The 22,754-nt window shown below is 45.8% G+C and overlaps 1 protein-coding gene across 2 annotated transcripts in view; it reads right to left on the bottom strand.

Moving 5' to 3' along the window:
* Window positions 1-22,754, bottom strand: part of TH (tyrosine hydroxylase) — a 568,946-nt gene that overhangs the window by 200,076 nt on the left and 346,116 nt on the right. The gene's annotated exons all lie outside the window — the stretch shown is intronic.

Genomic DNA, 22,754 nt, shown 5'->3' with positions numbered 1-22,754 from the left:
TGACTGTGAGTTTTCTTGCAGGGAATGATGTTCCAAAACAGGATGCGTGAGACATGCTTCCTTAGCCTGCTCCACAGATGCCACTTGACTATGTGTAGCCTCCCCTCCCTTCACATGTTGTTTCCAACCTACCAGAAGACACAACATGTCCATCTTCACCACTATGTGCCCCAACAGAGATGATTATAGATTTTGGTGAGTTCCACTGCACATGCACTGTCTTGACATACATAGTTCCCAAGTACTCTTTCTCTCAGGATCCTAGCCTTTTCACAGGACTGCTTCCACGTCTAGTCCCTATAGAAGTTGTATCCAGCCAGTCAATATTCCATAAACTGCTGGATCCACCTTGGATGTGTGGGACACTTCTGGACACATGCTGGATAGCATAATCATCCCTATACCTAATACATAATCAATCTGTCCAGGATGTCAGTCCTGTTAATATAGTAGCACCCTTTGAGTTTTGAGTTTGAGTTTTAAATTATTTTTAAAGCGCGCGTACACCTGACGGTTCCATGGCGCTACAGTATGCCGAGTCCTTGAGAGACAAGAATAACAGGGGGGGGGACTAATAGGAGATTAATTAGGGGAAGGCTTTAGAGAATAGAAAGGTTTTTAAAGCCTTTCTGAAGAGTGAGTATTGGGTGGAACATCTAAGTTGGACTGGGAGGGAGTTCCAGAAAGTGGGGGCAAGGGTGGAAAATTTAGAACCTCCCCATTTTTTTCGGCGAAAGCGGGGAACAATCAGCAGATGTTGGGAAGAGGAGCGAAGTTCCCTGGTGGGGGCATAAGGCTTGATCTCCGAAGAGATAAAGGCCGGAGAAGAGCCTAGCTGGGCCTGGAAGACGAGGCAGCCCACCTTAAATTGGGAGCGTTCACGAATGGGGAGCCAGTGCAAGGATTTCAAAAGGGGAGTGACATGATGGGATTTGGTGAGGTTGTAAACCAAGCGGGCAGCTTGGTTCTGAACCAGCTGTAAACGACGTACATTGTAGGCAGGCATGCCATGGTAAAGAGCGTTGGCGTAATCCAAGCGAGAAACGACCATGGCAAGTACGATAAGTTTTAGGGCTGTGAAGGAGAAGAAGCGGGAAACCTTGCGGATGGTGCGGAGAGATAGAAAAGAGGAGGAAACCACCGAGCTCACCTAGGAGTGCAAAGTGAGTTGGTCATTAATTTTGATACCGAGGGTTTTAACAGACGAAGAGGGGGATGGAGAGGGCCCAAGGGAAGGGGGCCAAAAGAGGGGGGACCAGGGACTGGAGCAACCACCTGTCAAAACCAGCTCTGTTTTATCTGGGTTTAGTTTCAGGTGGTTGTGATTCATCCAGTCCCGAATAAAGAGCATTGTGGATTGGAAATTAGATTTAGAGTCAGGAGAGTGAGAGAGAGAAAATATGAGCTGGAGGTCATCCGCATAATTGTATACGGAGACCTCCATTTGCTGAAGAGCAAAGATGAGGGGAGCTATGTATAGGTTGAATAGTAAAGGGGAAAGAGAGGAGCCTTGAGGGACCCCACACAGCACCTTCCTAGGTTCAGCCGAGATATCGCCCAGGCGGACCGCTTGGGTGCGATCACTTAGGAAAGATGACAGCCAGACCAGGGCCGAGCCACCGACACCCGCCGCCCCGACACGGGAGAGTAAGATGGAATGGTCCACCGTGTCAAAGGCGGTGGAGAGATCGAGTAGCACCAAGGCCTGGGAGATGTTAGTGTCCAATCCCTCTCTGAGGTTGTCAAGTACTGAAAGCCCGACTGACTCGGTGGAGTGAGCTGGACGAAAACCGGCTTGGCGGGGGGCCAAGACTCGGTTTTCTTCCACGTAGGTGGTGAGAACTCTGATGACGTGTCGCTCCAGAACTTTTCCTAGGAAGGGGAGCAGAGAGATAGGGCGATAGTTGGCGGGGACAGAGCGGTCTGCGCCAGGTTTTTTTAGAATTGGGAGGATTATAGCAGTTTTGAGCACAGGGGTAACCACACCCTGGGACAGGGAGCAGTTGAGAAAAGTAAGAGGGGGTAGCGGGCAGTTCATAAAAATGTGACAGAGAACATGAGCCTTAGCCAATTAATTACCTTGTTGGCTATGGATCCCTGATCTTCTCAGCACCTTGGGGCTACCTTTGGGACATGGACAAGGAAAAACTGGACTTGCTCAAAGTAAATTGATGCCGTCCTGCAGCCTCTAGATCTCTTCTGTATTGGAGGTGTGCGTTATATGAGCGGGCGGAAAGAAAGTTTGTTTAGGTTGGAACATAGGCCCTTAGTTGTAGAAAACACCTGGATCCTCCCCCTCTTTCATCCCATCCCATGCTTGGTGTAGGACACTAACCCCTGCCCTCTTCCTGCCAGATCCTCTGCCTGCCATGCCCAAGTCTCTTGAAGTTTGTTTGCTTCTGGACCCTGTTATCCACTAGGCCTAATACAGTTTGTACCCCATGACAATGGGAAGCAAGGACTAGTTGGGCCGGGGGATATATCTGGGACTGGGCCAAAGGCATAGATTGGGAGTCTGGAGGTGGGGTAGGAGGGGGGGTAGGCGGGTCTATATATTTCTCGCAATCGAGCGCTTGTTTGGTGGGGGCTCTGGATTTTCTTGGGTGAGGCAGACATAGCTACCGGAGGAGTCCCCTTTGGTGATTTAATCTCTTCGATTTTTCATGACATTGTACTGTGAAATGACATTATACCCTCCTCAAGTTATTGGCTATGTTTAATAGGAACCAGACCTTCTTCGCTTTTTAATATGCATTTCTACTAACTTGCTTTACTTTTCAAGTACAGTGTAATTATGTATAATTAACCCCTTCCATGCTGATGACGGCCGGGAGCCGTCATGGCACACAGTGCTCGTGTGCTGATGACGGCTACCTGCCGTCATAACCACACCCGCGATCGGAATGTGCTGCACAGGCGCAGAATCGCAGCCGCGCCCAAGGGGTTAATCTCCTTTATTTATCTTTTTTCCCCTTAAATGAATTACCTGTACGAAGTACTGTTGACTTATCCCTATTTTCAATAAAATTACTTTTGAAACTTAATCTCTTCGATTTTTGTTTCTAAAGATTTTAAGGTCTGTTTCAAAGCTCTAAAATAGTCCCTGATCCCCTTGATCACCTCCATTGATCTTATAATGTCAACAGGAACCCTTGGAAAACCAGCAACATTAGCACCAACCACTTTCACACGCATGTCACTATTTTGCAGACTCAAAACAGTGAACCTATGTACACATGTGACATCATAGTTCACTACAGTAATAATAATAATAATAATAATCCACATTTGTAAAGCTCAAACAATCACCCATGAGGGTCTCTAGGCGTTGGGGACCATCAGGAAGATTAAGCAAGCTATTGCCCAGAGTCACATGGTGCTGGGCTAATCTGCCGCCGCCACCGGGGATCGAATCGTGATCCCCAGATTCCAGAGTCAGTCGCCCTGGCTGCGGCACCACACCTCTTCCAGTCACTGCATTGTCTCCTGTAAGATGGTCAGAGTCATTGAAAATATGATGTGACTCCAAAGGCAAATCAACAGGCAGTAAAGGGAGAGCCTTTTTCCTTGTAAACTTCGCTGAAACACTCTTTTTAGATCTTTTTTCTTCGTTTTGCATGCCTGGCTTTTGGGCAATACAACATGGTTCTAGTCAGCTGGGGAGCTTAGTGTCTCTTCCACTTCTTCAAGGAAATCATCAATCCTGTCCATAACACAATTACTACCCGCTGTGTTGGTCCCTTTTTTAGCAATTCATGGACCATGCACTATCTAATGGGCCTTGCGCTTCTCCATCACCGCTCATCCAGCGATAAACGCAGTCTGTCAATTTGGCAAACCAAGTACACCCCCTATACTTGAGTGAGGTTATTGCGGGACATAGGAAAGAGGCTCACCAAAATAGAAATACAATAAAAACACAGGGGCATATTAGCAAGAACCTCGTTAAAATTATCGCTGTTTTAGCTGCAGTTTCCTGCTGCTAAAACGGCGATAATGGGCTTGCTAATATGCGCTATAGAATTCCAATAGAAGCCTTGGTTAGATGTCCTGCATTCTAACCTGGGCTTCTATTGGAATTCTATAACGCATATTAGCAAGCCCATTATCGCCGTTTTAGCAGCAGTTTCCTGCCACGAACACTGTGATAATTTAATCAAGGTTCTTGCTAATATGCCCCACAGTACCTGTGTATAAGGTGTTCGAGGGCTGGCAATGCCCAGCCGTGAATGGGCGCAGATGGGCCCCCGCTTTGCCCGACTCGTTCTGCGCTGCAGGGATGCAGGAAGCGCTTTTCAGCATGTGGCTGGCCCCGCCCACCTACAGCTGCACTTAGCACCTGCCCCTCCTGCTGGGTTTGGTGATGGGGGATTGAGTCCCTTGGGTGTGGAGAGGTCCTGGAGTTCATGTGGGGCCCCGTCGTATATATATTAATTATAATTGTATGTTAATAATTATAATAATTCCCCATTGGATTTTTTTCAGCACATGTAGCACCAAAACTGCTGAAGAGATTACCTTTGAGATTTTCATTGCACGGCAGACTTTCAGCCACTATGTTCTCTTTATTGTGTTTTTTTTTTAATCTTCTTTGGTGTTTTGGAGATTTAAAGCCAAAATATACGTTCCAGTGTGTGTGACGAAGAATATCTTTCAAAATATTTGCACACGCCTTTTTAGGCTTGTGAGAACAATAGGATCCCAGTGTGCACACTTAATGTTCAGAAGTGTTTTCCTCCCAGTTTTCCACAGGGCGTTTGGGGACGTGGAGCTGAAAAGCATAAAAGAAGTAGGGACCGCCTGACCCACAATTAAATGGCTTCCGCGATATTAGGGGGGCACCGAGAAGGAGGCCAGCTCCTTCCTGGCTCCCGACAGTTCCTACATGTGTCCATTATCTTCCATATATCCCTTCATGGTACCCCCGTTTCCACTGCTGCCCCTAAGTTCCACTCTCTCCTCCCCTTGGTGGCCCTCTGTGTGGCCTCCCGCCCCACCCGCCAAACTCCCCCCCCCCCCTCCAACCCCCGTCCTGCAATTTCCCGCACTTCTGACCCTCCCTGTACTTCTTTACCCTCGTCCAGTACCTTTCTTTACCCGCACCTCATCCTAAAGACCATGTATGTGGCTCTGCCGCCACGGTCTCCCTGGCCCTATGTAGTCCATGCGTTCAACCCTTTCCTGCCCCTGCAACACCTTGTAAGTGTTCTACTCCTGTGCATCTGCCAGTTGTGGCTTTGCCTCCCTGTATCCCATCCCACTTGCTTCCCTGGGTGCCGTCCAGCCTCACCCTCTACAGCTAGTCAGTGCCACCCACCCCACCCTATAGTGTGGTAACCTGCCCTCCCCCTGCTGCTCCACTGCGTGCCCCACCCTGCTGGCCATATGTTTGCCACCACCCCCTCTATGTGCAACTACACTGGGCCATTGCCTGCTGCAAGGAGCTAATGCCCTCCTGCTCTTGGGATTAGATTAATCTCCTCTCCCCACCTCCCTCCACCACATCCTTCCATCTCATCCTAAACTGGGGGCTGCACGGATGATGATTCTCTAACACCCCCAAGTCGTGGGTCCAGTGTTTTAAACATCCGTCCGGATTCTTCGAAGATGAGGGGAGATTTGAAAAGAGTGCAAGCCGATGGATTAATGCAAACCCCCAGAGGTCACTGGGGCTTTTTAGGCCCACACCTCCTCAAGGGCAGTGTGTGGTGTGTTTTCCATTAAATCTTACATACGCCTTGCCCAAGGACAGGGGATTATGTGCCACCCCTCCTTGCAATGCATAAGGGCAAGATGGGACAAATGCCCGCTACTCCCTCACCTTCGCCAAGTTGAAGGGAGGGGTACTTAACAAAAAGTGAACAAACAACAGCAGTTGAGTGAGAGACCTTCCATCAATCAACTCGTCTATCTGCTCCTTCCCCTTTAAGAGCAGGTTGCATTGGAAGGTATCCGCTGGCACCAGTGCCTGCACCCTATTCTTAATGAAGAACTGACTGAGTGTAGGGCTGTCGGATAACCCCACTCTTCCAGGGCCCACACAGTGTTGCTGGCCATCGAGGAGTGTGCCAGGTGGCAACCTCTCCTCTGAGTTCCGAGTAAGGTATGGGGGTGGGGCAAATTCCCCCTAACCCCCTAACCATTGGGCAAGGTGAGGGGGGGCTTCAAGGCACAGTTTCCATCAGGGGTGTAGCTTCAGGGAGGGTGTTTACTCCCCCTCCCCCCAATAAATGTATTTTCTTATAAGTAGTTGGGTTTGGTTGCTTTCAGTGAGGTATTGTGAGATGTCAGTCGGATTTCAGCATGAATTTTTACATATACACAGACAAAAACGCCCTCTATAACAATATTGTGTTTTCTCTCTTAGTGCGCCTACCAATCAGCATTCCTCTTCCTTTCCACTGCCCCTCTCATGCACCCTGTTTGTCGTATAAAGTATTTAAACATTATATGCCAGCCTTATTGTCAGAAAAACTGAAGCTACCTCCTCCACTCCCCAATGATACTGACCAAGCTACGCCCCTGGTTCCAGTGCACTTTGGCAATGTCCGCGGGGTTGATAATAACAATAAAGGCTGTGTACGGGAGGCCTAAGACAACTGATTCACATCTTGTGTCACTAATAAAATTGTCAACAGGGCAGAAGTTGTAAAGAATAAGACACCTATCCAGTTTCTGAAGTGGACAATGTGTTCTCTGGGAACCTGGTTTTATTCCTGTCTTCTCAGTTTCACCACATTGTGTGACCCTAGGCAATTAATATTCTTCACTGTGCCTCATTTCCTGATCATAACACTTGAGAACATCTTGAAATAATTCATTTCAGGGTGCACATTGTACAAACATCTATCTTGTGCAGGGTTTATTAGGCCATAATGTTGCTCCATCTATAACAATAAAGGTTTATATAGCAGGCACAAGATGCATTACTTGCACCTTCAGTCGTTAATAAAACCATCAGGGCAGAAAGTGTGTGATTCGCTCATTCTGAAGGCCACTCATTACAGTGTTATTAATATATTAGTTCATACATAAGCCATACATAAAGCGACAGTCAGTGACATGATTTGCAGCAGGGTAGGAGGTTTAGGGTAAGCTAAGAGCCCTTCCAGGGGTCCAGAAAAATGATGGGACCTGGCCATCAGCACCTCACGGTCACTCTCCTACTGGCACGCCCACTGCCCTGCAACCAATCAGCTGCGAGTGTGGCTTGTCAGGGTGGAGACAGTCTGTTTACTAGCACCAGCCATGATTGCAATGCCTTGCTGTGCAATTTACTGCACGTACCGACAGCCACTGCGTGGGGCCTCTTCAGAGAGCAGGGCCCGGGGAAAATCCCCCCTCTTTTTACGGTGTGGGCTAAGCACAGGCAGCTGCAAAAAATGTAAAGTGAAGTGAGTGAACTATGGCCCTGTAGGATTATTTATTTCTGTTGTTTACCGAATTTGGGAAATACTGTAACCGCCTTCCGGTCAAATGTAAGAGCTGCAACTCAACATCACAGGAAGCCCCCTTTGGGACCCCCACTACCAACTCTCGCCAAACCCTAAAAGGTACATTCATTCATTGGAGGCGTCATGTCCTTAGAGTGTAGACAATATGGCTAATGTCCAAAAGTCACTTGCTGGGTGAGGTTTGTGACGGCTGATGTCATCCTCGTCAGGACCGTAGTATCTCCGGTCCACCCTCGTGTGATGTCACATCTTTGCTGGATGTGGTGAGGATTTTAGACATCTTCTCCCGGTGCAGCGTACTCATCCACTCACCTATATACTGTGACATATCCAGTGTTTAATTTGAGTCGGTAGTTGATGGTTGATGGGGGCCAATAGTACAAATTTTTGGGAAAGCACGTATTTGTCCTCAACCGACAATTCCTGATAGAAACGGAGGGGCAATACACAATGTGGAAGAATGAGGAAGGAAAAGACGGAAAATCAGTCTGAAAGGTGGAGAGCAGGGACCTGCCGTAGGATTTTTGAGTAAGGCATTGATCTTGGCTTGTTTCCAGCTCTCTGGGAAGGTTGTGGTCTCGAGGGAGAGATTAATGACAATGTGCAGGTAGGGTGCGATGGAGCTGCTTGCTTTGTTGAAGACGTGGTACAGGAATGGGTCTGACGGAGAGCCGGAGTGGATTGTGCTCATGGTCTTGATGGTGTAATCGACGCTCACGCTGGCCCAGGCTAGCAGGGGGTCATGGTCGATGGTGTGCGGAGGGTCTGTTGTGTTGCTGTCTGTTGGAGCTGTCTGGGTGTTGAAGCTGTCATGGATGTCTGCTCTCTTGCGGTGGAAGAAGGTGGCGAAGGAGTCGCACAGGTCTTGCGACAGCGGGATGTCGTTGTTGTTGGAGCTGGGGTTGGAGAGTTCCTTCACAAATGTGTGTTCAGCTCTTAAAGGTGCAGTGTGGGGAATTACAGACTCAGGGGGTATGTTATCAACACAGGACATTTCATGATGTGTTTTATGTCGTAAGTCACTGCACCCGGAACTAGTATCAATCCTGAGGGGGCGCAAATGTATCAAGTAATTTCGTGTCAGGGTTACGCTAGCACCCCGCGGCGGGGGTGAAACAGGGTCCGGTGTTACTCATCTCAGTAAAATGCAAACCTGTGATCTGGCCCTGAGTGGAGCCTGTGAGTTTACAGGTGGCAAGAGGATGAACACAAGAGAGGAGTCCTGTACCACCAATATCTATGTGTCTCATTGGGCCCGATTCACAGAATGAACTTAAGACTCAATCCTAAACTTACTACTATTTTGGTATTCACAGAATGCACTTACTACTTTTGGTATTCACAGAAGTTAGGATTTTGTCTTAAGTTTGTCTTAAGACAAATTTAAGACAGACTTAAGACAGACTTAAGACAGACTTAAGTTAGGATTTTGTCTTAAATCTGTCTTAAGTCTGTCTAGTCTGTCTTAAGTTTATCTTAAGTCTGTCTTAAGTCTGTCTTAAGTTTGCCTTAAGACAAACTTAAGACAAAATCCTAACTTCTGTGAATACCAAAAGTAGTAAGTGCATTCTGCGAATGCCAACAGTAGTAAGTGCATTCTGTGAATACCAAAATAGTAGTAAATTTAGGATTGAGTCTTAAATTCATTCTGTGAATCGGGCCCTATATACTTCAATGACAGCGCGAGGATGGACAGGGAGTTGCTGCGTATATGTACATAAAAGAAATCTTACTATACACCCTTCTGTAATGAATGAGGACATTCAGGGGTAGCGTGAGCTGAGAGCAGTACTATGGCCCTTACAATAAATGCTCTTCACTACTGCCCGGTACAAGCCTTCTCTGCCGCACGTGTGGATTATTTCCAATTGTAGAAAACGGAATTACCACATGGTGGCACCAGAACACCAAAGACGCTTATAACGGTGACACTTTTACGAGTATGACAATGAAAATGATGTTTATCGCACAATGAAAATGATGTTTATCGCACAAACGGAAAGGAATTGACGGGCAACTATAGATAACTAATAAAAAGTAGTAGAGGACTGTATGTGACAGAATCAGCAAAAGACATCATGAACCCTCGACACCACAAAACATGCGCCCGCGCAGGAGCATCCAATGCGCATTGGTATTCAAATATGAATCCCTCTTCGTTCTTCTTGGCTTGCTATATACACAGCTCCTGCCCTAGCCCTATTGGTCGGCCAATACCCCGACGAAGCAACATAGAGGACAGTTGGACACTGTCCCAGTGTTGTCCCTGGGCAGGGCATAAGATGCAGGTACACCCTACTAAATACCCTCGGTATCCTCTTCGTGCCTTTCACTGTCCAACGGTTACAACAGCAAGAAGCCACCCTGTTACATTGGTTTTGTCGCATGTTCTATCAGTGATGAACTAGGATAATAGTGCAATAGTAACGTGTAAGTAAATAGCGTGTGCCGGCTGAATTATTTATTCTGTGTCCAGGCAAATGATTGTATTTAATTTTTTACGAGGCCAAGCCCTGAATGACATAGTCCATGCCTCTGGCAGGGTTTCCTTCTTCAAGGCCACGCCTCTTTTAGAGCCCTCACTCCCGGTCTCATCCATCTTAAAGCACTGCATAATCTCATGTTTGCACTGAACAGCATCTGTCACGTGCATATCCAGATAGCATCATTGCTGGACAGCAATCGCTCTGGGCATGGCTCCTCTAAGAACGCCTACCTCCTAACCGCCCCTTAGCCATATCAACGTTTGAAACAAACCTGTTTTTTCAAATAGCCAGGGTGCAGTAGTCTACGTCATCACTACAAGAAAAACATTAGACAAAATGCGATTGTGTACCATCATTTAATCACAAAGTGCTCCCCGCCATGTGACTGACTCTGTCCCGGCCAGCCTGTCCTGACATTCGAATGACTGTGCTAAAAATCGTCATGTCTGTAAAGGAACAAGCAGGTTCTAAACAAGACACAATGACCTAGTAGATGACATTGTTCTGCCCCATCTCTTCCCACTGGCCACGTGAAGGATTCTACTTCTGCTCTATTCTTCTGCCATTCGACTGTCTCCATCCCAGCCCTGCCAGCGTGCCTTGTGACTGACTATGGTTCTTCCCCTCCTAGTTAAGATTCAGCAGTCTCTTCCCTAGTTCGCCTGCCACCTGTGTGCTCATCTCTGCCCCAGCGTGGCTCACCTGGCATTGGACTATCAGCTCCAGCCGTCCTCCCTGACATGCCACGGATTCGTTTACAAACCCACTGAGTTGCAATTGCGGTTCTGCCACAGCAATGCCAACGTGCTATGTAAGTGACTCAGCCCCAGCCCCGCCGGGATGACCTGACAGACACCTGGCTCTTACCCTGCCCGACCATCCTGACATGCCACAGGCCCCGACTCAGCCCTGCTAGTCGGTCATATTCATTTTTGCTTTTCTAACCCAGGGCTGCGAGGCACACATGGTCACAACAAGATGTTTTTATTTATGGACTGCTGTTCAAGGGGTAGTAAAGTAACATGTGTTTGTTTGACGCACAGCAAAGGCGGCAGTACTCCAACTGGAAAGGTTTGCGAAACAGTAAACGTGAAAAAGATGGCGGCTGGCAGCCATGTGTTAAGCTTCAGCTATTAATGGAACATCTATTCTAAATCCATTCTAAAAATGCTACTGCATTTGTGCATATGCGTCATTGGGAAAACAAATAACTCGAACTATTTAGAGCTGAGACTTATTAACTTGCTTATTTTTTTTCTTAATTTTTCATAGATCCAGTCCAGAAAAAGTAGCATTTTATTGGTTAATGCGAGAGATCTTTCTTAGCACGTGTTGCAGCTTTCAGGTGTACTGTGCAAGTTTATGTCCGATTTTTTCCCATTGGTTCAAATTAATCTCTGATTCTATTACAATCTATCCACTGAGGACACAATAAATATTTTAGGTCCATCATGAAGTAGTTTTAGCAAATCACTTAATTTCATTGCCCCTCTGACTCTTCCCAAACAACAGTCACAGCGTTTCTCATAGATCATGGGTACTCACATGGGAGATGAAAGGTGGGCGTAAGAGGATGTGAAGCAGATGCATGGTGTGGACAAAACCGAGCCTTTACTGACTTCTTTCTGCCACCAATGCTCTTTTCTCATGCACCAATAATTAAATTCAAAGCATTAACTTCTAATGTAAAACTTGAAAGAGATACTCATCTGGTGGATGAAATGCAAAATGTTAAACTTGAAAACCTGGTATCAGTCATGGCTTTCTCGCTTGACGAGACTGTGCGATCCTAAGCAATTGGTTACTTTCACTTTGCCTTCTATTTCTTCAATACCATATATGAGAGCCCCTTAAAAAATACTAGTTCAGGGTGTGTGCAGTACAAAAAATCTTCTAATGTGTTTTGCTTCAACGTTTTTCCAATTATATAACAACCAACCCCCAGATTCATCAAAGCCCTCTTTTGCGAGTCTGTATTAGCGATTATTAAGGAATCGCTATTACAGACTCGCAAAACGGGATGCATGTAGAAATCACAATATTTTTTGCGATTTCTACTGCTTCCTTATTTGAGATTCGCAAATTCCTAATCGCAAATAAGGATGCGATTTCCCATTCATTACTATGGGCCTAACGTCCATAGGAATGAATGGGGAGTCAATCCTTATTTGCGATTCGCAATTAGCGAATCGCAAATAAGGATGCGATTTCAAGGGTGCCAGGGTGTCCAAAGGACACCCTGTAGCACCCCTGAAATGGAAATGTACACTGATGTTGCGCACACAAATGTCCAAAGGACATGTGTGTGTGTAACATGCAACTTAGATAAATGCACAAAAGTGCATTTATCTAAGTTTTCCCTATTTACCACGTAGTCAGACTTCGCAGTAAATAGCAGCCCCGGATTGCAAAATCGCAATTTTAAAATGGTTCATGCATTGCATATAAGGAATCGCAAATTGCGATTCCTTAAATGCAATCGCAATATCAGAACTCGCAATTATTTGTGAATTCTTATATTGTGAGAGCATGAACCATTGATGAATCCCAAATGCAATTTTTGCGGGCGTAAACGGCCAATTTTTGCGATTCGTACCTTTTGCGCTCGCAAAAATGCTTGATGAATCTACCAGAATGGCTCCACACAAGGTGACCTGACAAATGACTTGCCTCTTTATTCACTAATGACATTGTTTTCAAAATGGGGGTGGTGTGAATGTTCTCAAGATCATGTTTAAAAACTATCACCGCTAATAAATGCCTCTCAATGCCGTGATATATTCTGATCTACTCATGCTTGTTAATGAAATAAAAAAAAATTACATTTGCAGACCGTTTATCATATTTTTACATGTTTAGTGCAAGATGTGTTTAAAACTAAAGGTATTACTAACAATAAGTTGTCTAGCACACCTTCTTTTCTTCTTTACAGTTACTTGAGGGTGTACATAAAGTATGCCTGTTTGTTTCACAACTTTCTGAATGTTCCTACTCTGTCAAGTGAACATCAGCCCAGTGCTGCTGTTCACCAGGGGGCCTCAATTAAAGGTCAGGTGGGATACTTTGAGTATCCCTGTCAAAGAGCCAAATCTGGGTATCAGTGTGAGAACTACTGTTCTGACGAAGCAGGTCCCCCATGAGTGAGCCAGAGCTTTCATCCTTCAAAAAGAAATTCCCTTAGGATGCATGATTCTTTGGAGACACTTATCCCAGAGCACCCATTGTAATTGTTATATTGAGAGTATAGGAGGACTTCCTTCAGAGTTTCTTTTCCTCCCAATCGCCCTGTGTTAACAAGTGAATAAGGGCTTCACCAATGGTAGGAAGGCTGCACTGGAACTCGGAGAAGGAAAGGGCAGGAAAGCCAGAAGGTGCATGAAGGGAATTCATGGTCGGAGTACGACTCAGGGCTTATTGAGAGAATCAGCGAAAGTCCATTCAGCATGTATGTATGGGTCAGGACATCCATAGGAACCAGGAACCATGATACTAAACAGATTTCCACCTCCCGAAAGTGATCTAGGCAAGGCTTGATGACGGAAAGAACTGCATGAACCATAATGCACCTGGAAGGTGGTGTGGAAACCATAACTTGAGTGACATGTAGAGCAAAGTATGCAGTGTTTTGGAGACATAAATCTAGTCTAAGGGCAAGGCTCACAGATGCTTCTTGAGCACCACCTACTGGCAGAATAGTAGAATCATGACTGAGAGAAGACTGAGAGCCCCTAGAAATTTAGGGATTTCACACGTCCTTTCCTGGTCCACTGTTTCCTCAGAGGCTACCCCTGGAGGTTAACAAGTTGTTAATGAGGACAGCCCCACCCAGCTTCCTGCTATCACCTTCTGACAAAGTCCTGAGAGAAGGAACAAGCATTGGAAATGCAATAGGTCTCGCAGCATTAGAGTTAGTGCTTTTAGAATTGTTTATGGGTTTTTTTGTAAATCTTTAGCATTTTTGTTTCCTGTAGCCAATGCTAAAGAATTAAAAAAAAAAAGCCATAAACATTTCTAAAAGCTCTAACTCAAATGCTCCGAGACCTATTGCACTGTGTGAGGGTGAGGGGTTGAGGGTGAGTGAGGGTGAGTGAGGGTGAGGGTGGGTGAGGGTGAGTGAGGGGTTGAGGGTGAGTGAGGGTGAGGGGTTGAGGGTGAGTGAGAGTGAGGGTGAGTGAGGGTGAGTGAGGGTGAGTGAGGGTGAGTGAGAGTGAGGGTGAGTGAGAGTGAGGGTGAGTGAGGGTGAGAGTGAGTGAGGGTGAGTGAGGGTGAGTGAGGGTGAGTGAGGGTGAGTGAGGGTGAGTGAGGGTGAGGGGTTGATGTTGAGGGGTTGAGGGTGAGTGAGGGTGAGTGAGGGGTTGAGGGTGAGTGAGGGTGAGGGTGAGTTAGGGTGAGGGGTTGAGGGTGGGTGAGGGGTTGAGGGTGAGTGAGGATGAGTGAGAGTGAGGGTGAGTGAGAGTGAGGGTGAGTGAGGGTGAGTGAGAGTGAGGGTGAGGGGTTGAGGGTGAGTGAGGGTGAGGGTGAGTGAGGGGTTGAGGGTGAGGGGTTGAGGGTAAGTTAAAGTTTGTTTAAAGCCCTATATGCTCGCAAGCTCGATGCGCATGCGAATCGAATAGCTCGACCTAAAAAACTCTTAAATATCAATATAGATGCACAGATAGAAACACTAACGTGCAAGCACAGAAATATAGAAACATGCATGCACAGACAGACATGCACACATCTGGAAACACAGTCACCTGCAGCCACATACATTGATAGATGCAACCACACAAGCATACATATACACTCTCAGGCACACATACGCTTGCAAGCAGGAGCACATACAAACACAGACACACACATGCACATAGAAATGCATATAGCAAGCATGCATATACATATGCAGCACTACCAAGAGCAGATACATTTACACACACGCATGCAGATATATAAGCACACACACAAACACAGGGACTCCTACATACCTATGCAAATGTGTACACTCAGACACACATGCACGCGCACTTATACACGCACACACTCTTGTATCTCTTGTCTCACCCATGTGAGGTGGCTTCAATGAAATATTAATGTTACACCTTTGAAAAATGCAAGCATTTGAAGTGCTCGGGCGGGTGGAAGCAATTTTGATGTAGAAGTGCTGTGGGAGGCGGGTGCAAGTAAGGACAGGGAGGGCAGAAGATGCCCTTGTAGAACATGCACTTTAATGGAGCATGACAACAATAAAAAATGTCAATTACTTAATGAGCCTGCAGTGAAGCAACATGTCCATTTTTTCCATTGCGTCACATATTTTGTATGAGCACTAAACTCACGTAACAGCGGGCGCTACACCATTGTGCGGTTGGTTAAAGTATGGTCGGGGTGAGGATGGCGAAGATGGTGGCTGGGCTGAGGGAAGAGTGCAGTGACCAGGATTTTTAGAAGGCTGCGAGTGTTACAGGACCCTCTAGAGGGGTTTCCTATTTCCTGAACCACAGCTGTGAAGGTTCAGAAGACCCCTGCCGTTCACTGCTTTGCAATGGGAGGTTTAAAGCGTCCAGATTTGAAGAAACAAGAGATTTTAAGGACACAGAGCGAGATGGGGCAACATGAGTGGATGGGTAAAGAGAGAGAGCAAGAGAGCAAGGGGGAGAGAGATGAAGACAGAAGTGATTAGGTAAGGTGAGAGAGAAGGAGCAATCCGGCACACACAGACGGGCACACACACACAAAGGCACACTCACATAACACAAAAATACACACTGACTGAAAGCAATAATACACGTGCTCACATACAGAATGCAATAAATGCGTACATACAAAGAGACGCACATGTGCAGAATGTTTTCTAAAGGTGAGAAAGGCATACACACGAAGGGGGTGAAGTGGAAGTGGCGAAAGACGCCCTAGAAAGCCAGCCCATTGTATACCTTGGAAGCTATTATCTTTTTGCAGGCATTGCAAGAGCGACTCTGGGAAGCAGGTCACAATGTGAGGGAAGCAGGGGGGGGGGGAGCAGAGCAAGAGGGGTCGGGCAGTGAGCGGAGGGGAGGTATGGATAGCTGAGTAATGAAGATCGAGCGTTGCTGGGACTCATAACTAAACTAAGAAGTTCCCACAAGAATAGAAAGCACATTTGATATAATATTGATTCCGGAGACCAGGGCCCAACTCAGTATCCCACACATTTGTTATGCAGAATTCAGATAGCCGGCCGATGAAAGCCTGGTGAACATCTGAAAGCTGCACAAACCTCCTGTCTGCTCTGAAGTCAGTCGGTCATAAATATAAACAAATATGTTAGATCATTTTTGTCAGTTTCATTTTCAACCCAAAGTCACTGAATGCCAGCTTTCATCAGGCAAGTCAGCCTATAACAGCACAAGGTAAGCGTTTAAAAAAAAAGTGAAAGGTGGCACAGGTAGTGGGAGTGATGGAACACAATCTCCAGCACCTACACTGCCAAGATGTGTTGTCTGGCTATATACTTACCTTTGTAGAGGGCATTTCTCCGGCAACTATATCATTTCTGACACTGTATTAGTCTTTCTTGTCAAGGAGAAGGAAAGCCTGAGCTTATGGCTGTGCATGTCTCATTGATGTCAGACTGCCTCGGGCTCCCATCTCACTAGGAATGGTTTCTGTGTAGGATTATTTTACTGCTTTATTATCCTCGCATGCAAATAAAGCTTTTCGACTGTACATTGAGTACAATTAGTTGTCAGACACTACCCGGAATAGGACTGACGTCCACCTTCCATATCTGGTTTGGGTCCACTTAATCTGTGTCTGCATGCTTTGCCTTTCTTAATATGCTATCCCTCTGTCTTATCTCTTTGCAAGCCTGCTCTCAGTAGAACCAATGTGACATTTGGGTGTGAGGCAGTAAGCTGTACACCGTTCCCTTTCTAGATGCCTTCTGTGACATTTTTCTGTGTGCCCTATTCATACCACCATCTTCATCCAAGCCTCTCCCAGCTGGGCACAGTGTTGACAGATGGGTGCGAGCAAGGAGTAGCAGCAAACCAGCAATGCAATAATACTCCACTCAAAAAAGGGCATAGAGTATTTAGGACCCTGCATCAATAATGATGAATGACATTGTCTGATGTAATGCAATGAAGCCCACTTTGTCAAGCCTAAAAGAACAACGTGGCTTTGTTGGAGCCATGTATGGATATGCAAAGATTCAGTGAAAAGGTTAGAATGAAATGAAAAATAAAAAGATGCAAATTGCACTTGAAACCATTGCACTATCTACCAGTAATGGCAATTTGTAGAATGCTCTACTACCCAAAGGTGTCTAGGCACTAAGATTCTGGCATGAGAGAAAGGAGAAACCTAATGTAAAGACCTAGCAAGAGAGTAACATGAGAATGATTGTAATCTACCTTTCTAGCCATACCTATTTATTGAAGAGACGAGTTTTTAAGGCCTTGCAGAGTGTCAAACGGCAGTTTTTTTCTTTCCACTTACCCCAAGGTAGTCCTTCAATGGTTTTAAATGTTTGTAGCCACAGATGACGTCACTTTGGTTGAAGTCTTCAGTAGCGAGCACAATATAGGGGACTATCTCAGAGGGGGAACATCCACACCAGGGGAAAGTAAGTGGAGGGGACAATGGAGGTGAGAGGTCTAGCTAAAAAAGAAGAGTAGAAGCGAAACACCCCAATAAAGCAAGTACTCAAATAGGGGGCTCTGTACGTATCGGATGGCCACTGGAGAGACACAGAACCTCTAAAAGGGGAAAGGAATGGAATTGAGGTGTTCCGACCGGCTCCCAGAGAAACTCTGAGGGCGGAGCAGACACACACTCAAGAGGTGTGCCGTCCGGCTCTGGGAGGTGCGACAGAGCGGATCAGCAACACACTCTACGCGCAACAAGGCGTTTCGTCCGGCTCTGGGGGTTACTGGGCGGAACAGAGACACACTCGTGGAGAGGGGTAGCCGAGCTCCGCTCGAGAAAGGAAATCAAAATTCGGGTAAATAAATAGAAGCATCAAGCGGGATACAAAGCGGCCAATTCAGGAAGGAAGCAAGTACTCAAATAGGGGGCTCTGTACGTATCGGATGGCCACTGGAGAGACACAGAACCTCTAAAAGGGGAAAGGAATTTAATTGAGGTGTTCCGACCGGCTCCCAGAGAAACTCTGAGGGCGGAGCAGACACACACTCAAGAGGTGTGCCGTCCGGCTCTGGGAGGTGCGACAGAGCGGATCAGCAACACACTCTACGCGCAACAAGGCGTTTCGTCCGGCTCTGGGGGTTAATGGGCGGAACAGAGACACACTCGTGGAGAGGGGTAGCCGAGCTCCGCTCGAGAAAGGAAATCAAAATTCGGGTAAATAAATAGAAGCATCAAGCGGGATACAAAGCGGCCAATTCAGGAAGGAAAGGCGTGGAAGCCTACAAACCAAGATTCCTTCTGAGTAGGGAATGTGAGGAAAGGCTCCGAACCGGTAACTAACTCCACATGGAGGGGGGGGGAGGAGAAATGCGACACGGCGGGAGGGGGCGGAGCGGGTAAACAAAGACGGACGTGCACGCGCACGCGCTTTTAAGGTCAATGCGCATGCGCATAAGCTCAATGCGCATGCGCATTGACCTTAAAAGTCACGGGCACTGCAAGGAATCGCCACGATTCCTTGCAGTGTAGATAAAGAGTGGATAACTCGCAATAGTCTCGCTTGCTCGATGCGCATGCGCATCGACAGGCGAGACCTAAAAAGGAGTAGAATTGCCCAGATATGGTCTCAGAGCTGATTGTTGAAATAAGCAACTTCCGTTTGCAACTTTATTATAAATATGGGATAGGAACTGCCAGTCAAATCGCCAATATTTCGCTCCAGAATCCAGGCTCTACACACCAGTGGTGACTGAGATAATCTATTTGCTTCAGGGTAAGGGCATTCATTTCCAACTCCCCTTGCCAGTTTCGGGACCAGATGTCCGGGAACTTTGACCAAGATTTCCAGGAGGGGCTGTCAGGATCCTGTTTAGAGGTACAGAGCTGACTGCCTGCTTAGGATGAATATTGGTGGTTCCTTTGCATTCTGGAAATGTTCATCAGTAGGAGAGGAGCCATGAAAGAGATAAGGCAGGATATGCTAAAGACATCCACTGGAGTACCAGGGAAGGCCTTACACCTCTCTGCAAAGGTGAGGCCCAGGAGTCCCTGAAGTGTCTCTACAGTGTAAGCAGAAGTGTGTGCGACACTGCCCTGCTTAAAGACCAGACAAAAGAGGCACTGCCTGCCTTACCCGATGAACATAAAGTCAACAAAAGGTACTAAAAGGTGCTAAAGGTGACCCAGAAGAACCATGAAGTTCTGAACAAGGTATAATCTAACATAGAAGGAGCAAATGCTGACCCACTACTGTGCCGACCTCCTCTAAATGCTTACCACATTCTGCCCCCTTGCAGAGAGGCAAATTGTGAACTGTTCAACAATTTGTATCACAAGAGACCGTCCAACAGGAACAGCCTGGACTGCCTTTTCTATAACCACTGAGGGTAAATAATAATATGGAGTATATTTGCAGCTAGTATAGTACACAGCACTGTTAGATTTAAATAAAATACGTATTCTCTTTCAAAGACTAAGCAATGGCTTGACATTGAGTAATTAACATGTGTTTGTTGATTTATTGAGTTCTGAGTCTCTTACCCCACACCAGCTCCTTGTTGATTATACCTTTATTGCCAGACGTATTGGGCAATACTTGCCATTAAAGGCCCGCTCCAGCACTAAAGGCTGAAGGCTGTAACAAGGGAGCGGGCCTTACATGCCGGTACAGCCCAGCTACGAAGGGCTATAAGGCTATTAGAACATTACGCCACTAGCGGGAAGAATGGTCTAAAAAAATAAAACAAAGGCCTTACAGAGCCCCCAGGCTTAGTAAACCCTCTGTTGAAAGCAACAACTGTGAATGGCAACATTGGAATGTTGGAGCTCCGGGCTTCTACCGGCCATTAGAAGCCCGGAGAACAAGCCCAGAGAACTCCATTGTTTTCAATGAAGCTCCCAGCATTTCAATTTTTTAATACGCCATAGACTGCTTGATGGTACCCCGAGGGTCAAATGTTAAAGGGTGAACTTGGAGCTGAGTTTTGGGCTCTATAGTACGGTTAAGCCCAAGGACATTAGTGGTAAATATCTCTGATTGGCACAATCTGAGCCAGTAACCCATGTCTTTTCCCTGGGATTCTTGACAAAGGTCCCATATATGAAGTGGAGGTTCGCCACTCAACTACTCTTTTATGAAAGGCATTACAGACGGCTCAAAAATAGCAGCTCAGTTTGCAGCACAACCACTTCATTTTACTACGGAAAGCAGAAATGGATGTAAAGCGGGGATATAATTAGAGTTCTGAAACCATTAATAACCGTAACATGAACTTTTATGCTCATTTCAGCAGGAAAATGAGGTAGTGGTGAATGCCCATTCTGAATGTTCAAATAGGAAAATCAAATATCTTTTGTTGATCCTAAAAAAGATTAAAGTCCTCCTTTTAGTTCAGGAATCATGAAAAATGTATCACAAAAAGTTCAGGGTAGTATTTCTCTTAATTATTGAGTTTATTTACACGTCCAAGCGGAAAACATCCTGTGTGTGGTCTGAAGACCGCCATGATGTGTCATTCATAGTAGTGTAAAACTGTAAAGAATACATCAAACGGTAGTCCCTCTCTGTACTAGAGCAGGGGCTAGTGAACTCTCTGACCAGTTAATTTGCTGTGATGAATCAAGTTTCCATTTTTCTCTACTTAAATCTCTTTCTTTATCACTTTTCTGCACTCAGAATAATATATAAGTTCTAAAGGAATGTGGCAATGGTTTGTGACCTCAATTGCAAACCATTTTAAATGTACCATCTCTAAAGATGGCTAATAACTGATTCGCAACTGATCGAGAATCGGATTGGGTGGTCTTGTGAAAGGAGCAGGTAGTGATTCGGGAAAAACATTTAATTTAAAAAAAATGCAGTCCTTGACTTTTTAGCAAACACGTTTTTTAATGTATCCTTTTTGGCAAAGCAAATGCAGGTGTGCTGTTACTTGCAGGTCACTGCCCATGCTTTCGCACCCGGTTACAGAAGGTCACATACTGCAACCAGCTTTTATTCTTTACACAGGCTGTTTTGAGACCCCCTACAAATGGGCAATTGAAATGCAACCTGTAAGTACATAGGTCACATCGCAAATTACATCTCTGTTTGCAAACCAGTCAGTGGGCAAAAATCACATATCTGGTTTGCAGATTATTATCCGTCATTTATAAAGCTCACTATCACCCAACGGGCATCTTGGGGCTGCATGACTATCAGTTCTAAGAGACTACTATCAGAGGGAGTGAGACTACAATTTGTATGATTATCCTCTGTCCTTCCTACTGGGGAAAAAGCCATGTCTTTAAGACTTTCCTGAAACTTCTCAGGTTTGGACTAGCCAGCCCATTCAGGAATATTTTTGCTGGAATCATTCATACTCATGCAGGATGTTGGGGCATATTTACTAGGAAACTTTCAGAGGGCAGCGTTCAGCCAGGAAGGCTAATGCCACCTTCCGAGAGTTTCCAAACGCAGGAATGAGCCGCATTCACAAGAATACGTTGCAGCTCTGACTTACCCTTAGCTCTGGCACAAAATGTAGCTGCCTACCGCCAAAGCAGGCACTTTTGTACCATTGTGCAAGGGTGCCTGCATTGCAGAGAATGATTGTTTAAATGCTGGAAGGTTACCTTCATGCACATAAAAAATCAGTAATTGCGTTCTGTAACTTCTATGTGTGCTGCAGAACGCAGCACACATAAAAGTTGTAAATCGTCATTTTTTTAAATGATTATTTATATGCAGGAAGGGACACCTTCATGAACATAAACAATCATCAATGGTGGTTTTCTGTTTCTATGTGTGATGTACAATGCAGCACAGATAGAAACAGCAAAAACAAGGAGAAATAAAAGAATTTCTCCAGGTTTTGCCAGGTTAAGACCAGGTTTTCCCTGATCTTAATTTTGGCGCTGCTCCATATTTACACCACCCTTGTACATATGGGACAGCATCAAAATCAATGGGTGTTGCGGTGGAACACCCACCTCAACACCCATTGCCCACCTCTTTCACGCTAAGTGTAGCGTGAAATGGGGCTTAAGCCACTTAACTTGGCTTAACACGGCCTTGTGAATAAGGCGAAGCCTGTATCGCCATAGGAACGTTGGAAAAAGTGACGTTCCTGTGGCGATAGGTGCTTGTAAATATGCCCCTTAGTCCATTCTTTTCTTTCCCTTTCTTATAAGATAGCATAAGGGTTATTATGCAGCCAGGATCCCACTCTCGAGTTGAACAGTCAGGTTATTATAAAGCAAGTTGTAATAGAGGAAGGTTTCTCGTAGCTGAAAGTCATCTGTGTATCTTGTTATCCAACTCTCCTATTGTTATATCAGATGAAGCTTATCTACCAAATATAAATGTGCACTTTTACATTTATAAATATCTGTTTTACTGACATTTTGAAAGCAGCCACGTAAAATTCCACATTTAGCCGTCTACCTTTCCTCGCCTATGGATTCTCAATGACTGGTACTCAGTATTACAAAATATATTCATCTATTAAAGAGCCAGCACAGCATCAGCAGGGCAGCTAACATTTCAGGAAGTTGCCAAATCCTCTCTGTTTTCTGTTTCCCAACTTTGCCTTTTAGTAGCCAGGATGCTCTGTAATCAGCCACATCCTGTGTTCTTTTTAATGTATTGGTCGCTCTCAGCGTGAAACTGGGGTTGCTTTAGTGTTATTATCTACTAAAGCTCACTGAAGGATCATCTGTTAGTTGG

This window comes from Lissotriton vulgaris, chromosome 2_1, assembly GCF_964263255.1.
Source record: "Lissotriton vulgaris chromosome 2_1, aLisVul1.2, whole genome shotgun sequence".
Classification (NCBI taxonomy): domain Eukaryota; kingdom Metazoa; phylum Chordata; class Amphibia; order Caudata; family Salamandridae; genus Lissotriton; species Lissotriton vulgaris.
This window is presented reverse-complemented; position numbering and strand designations above follow the sequence as displayed.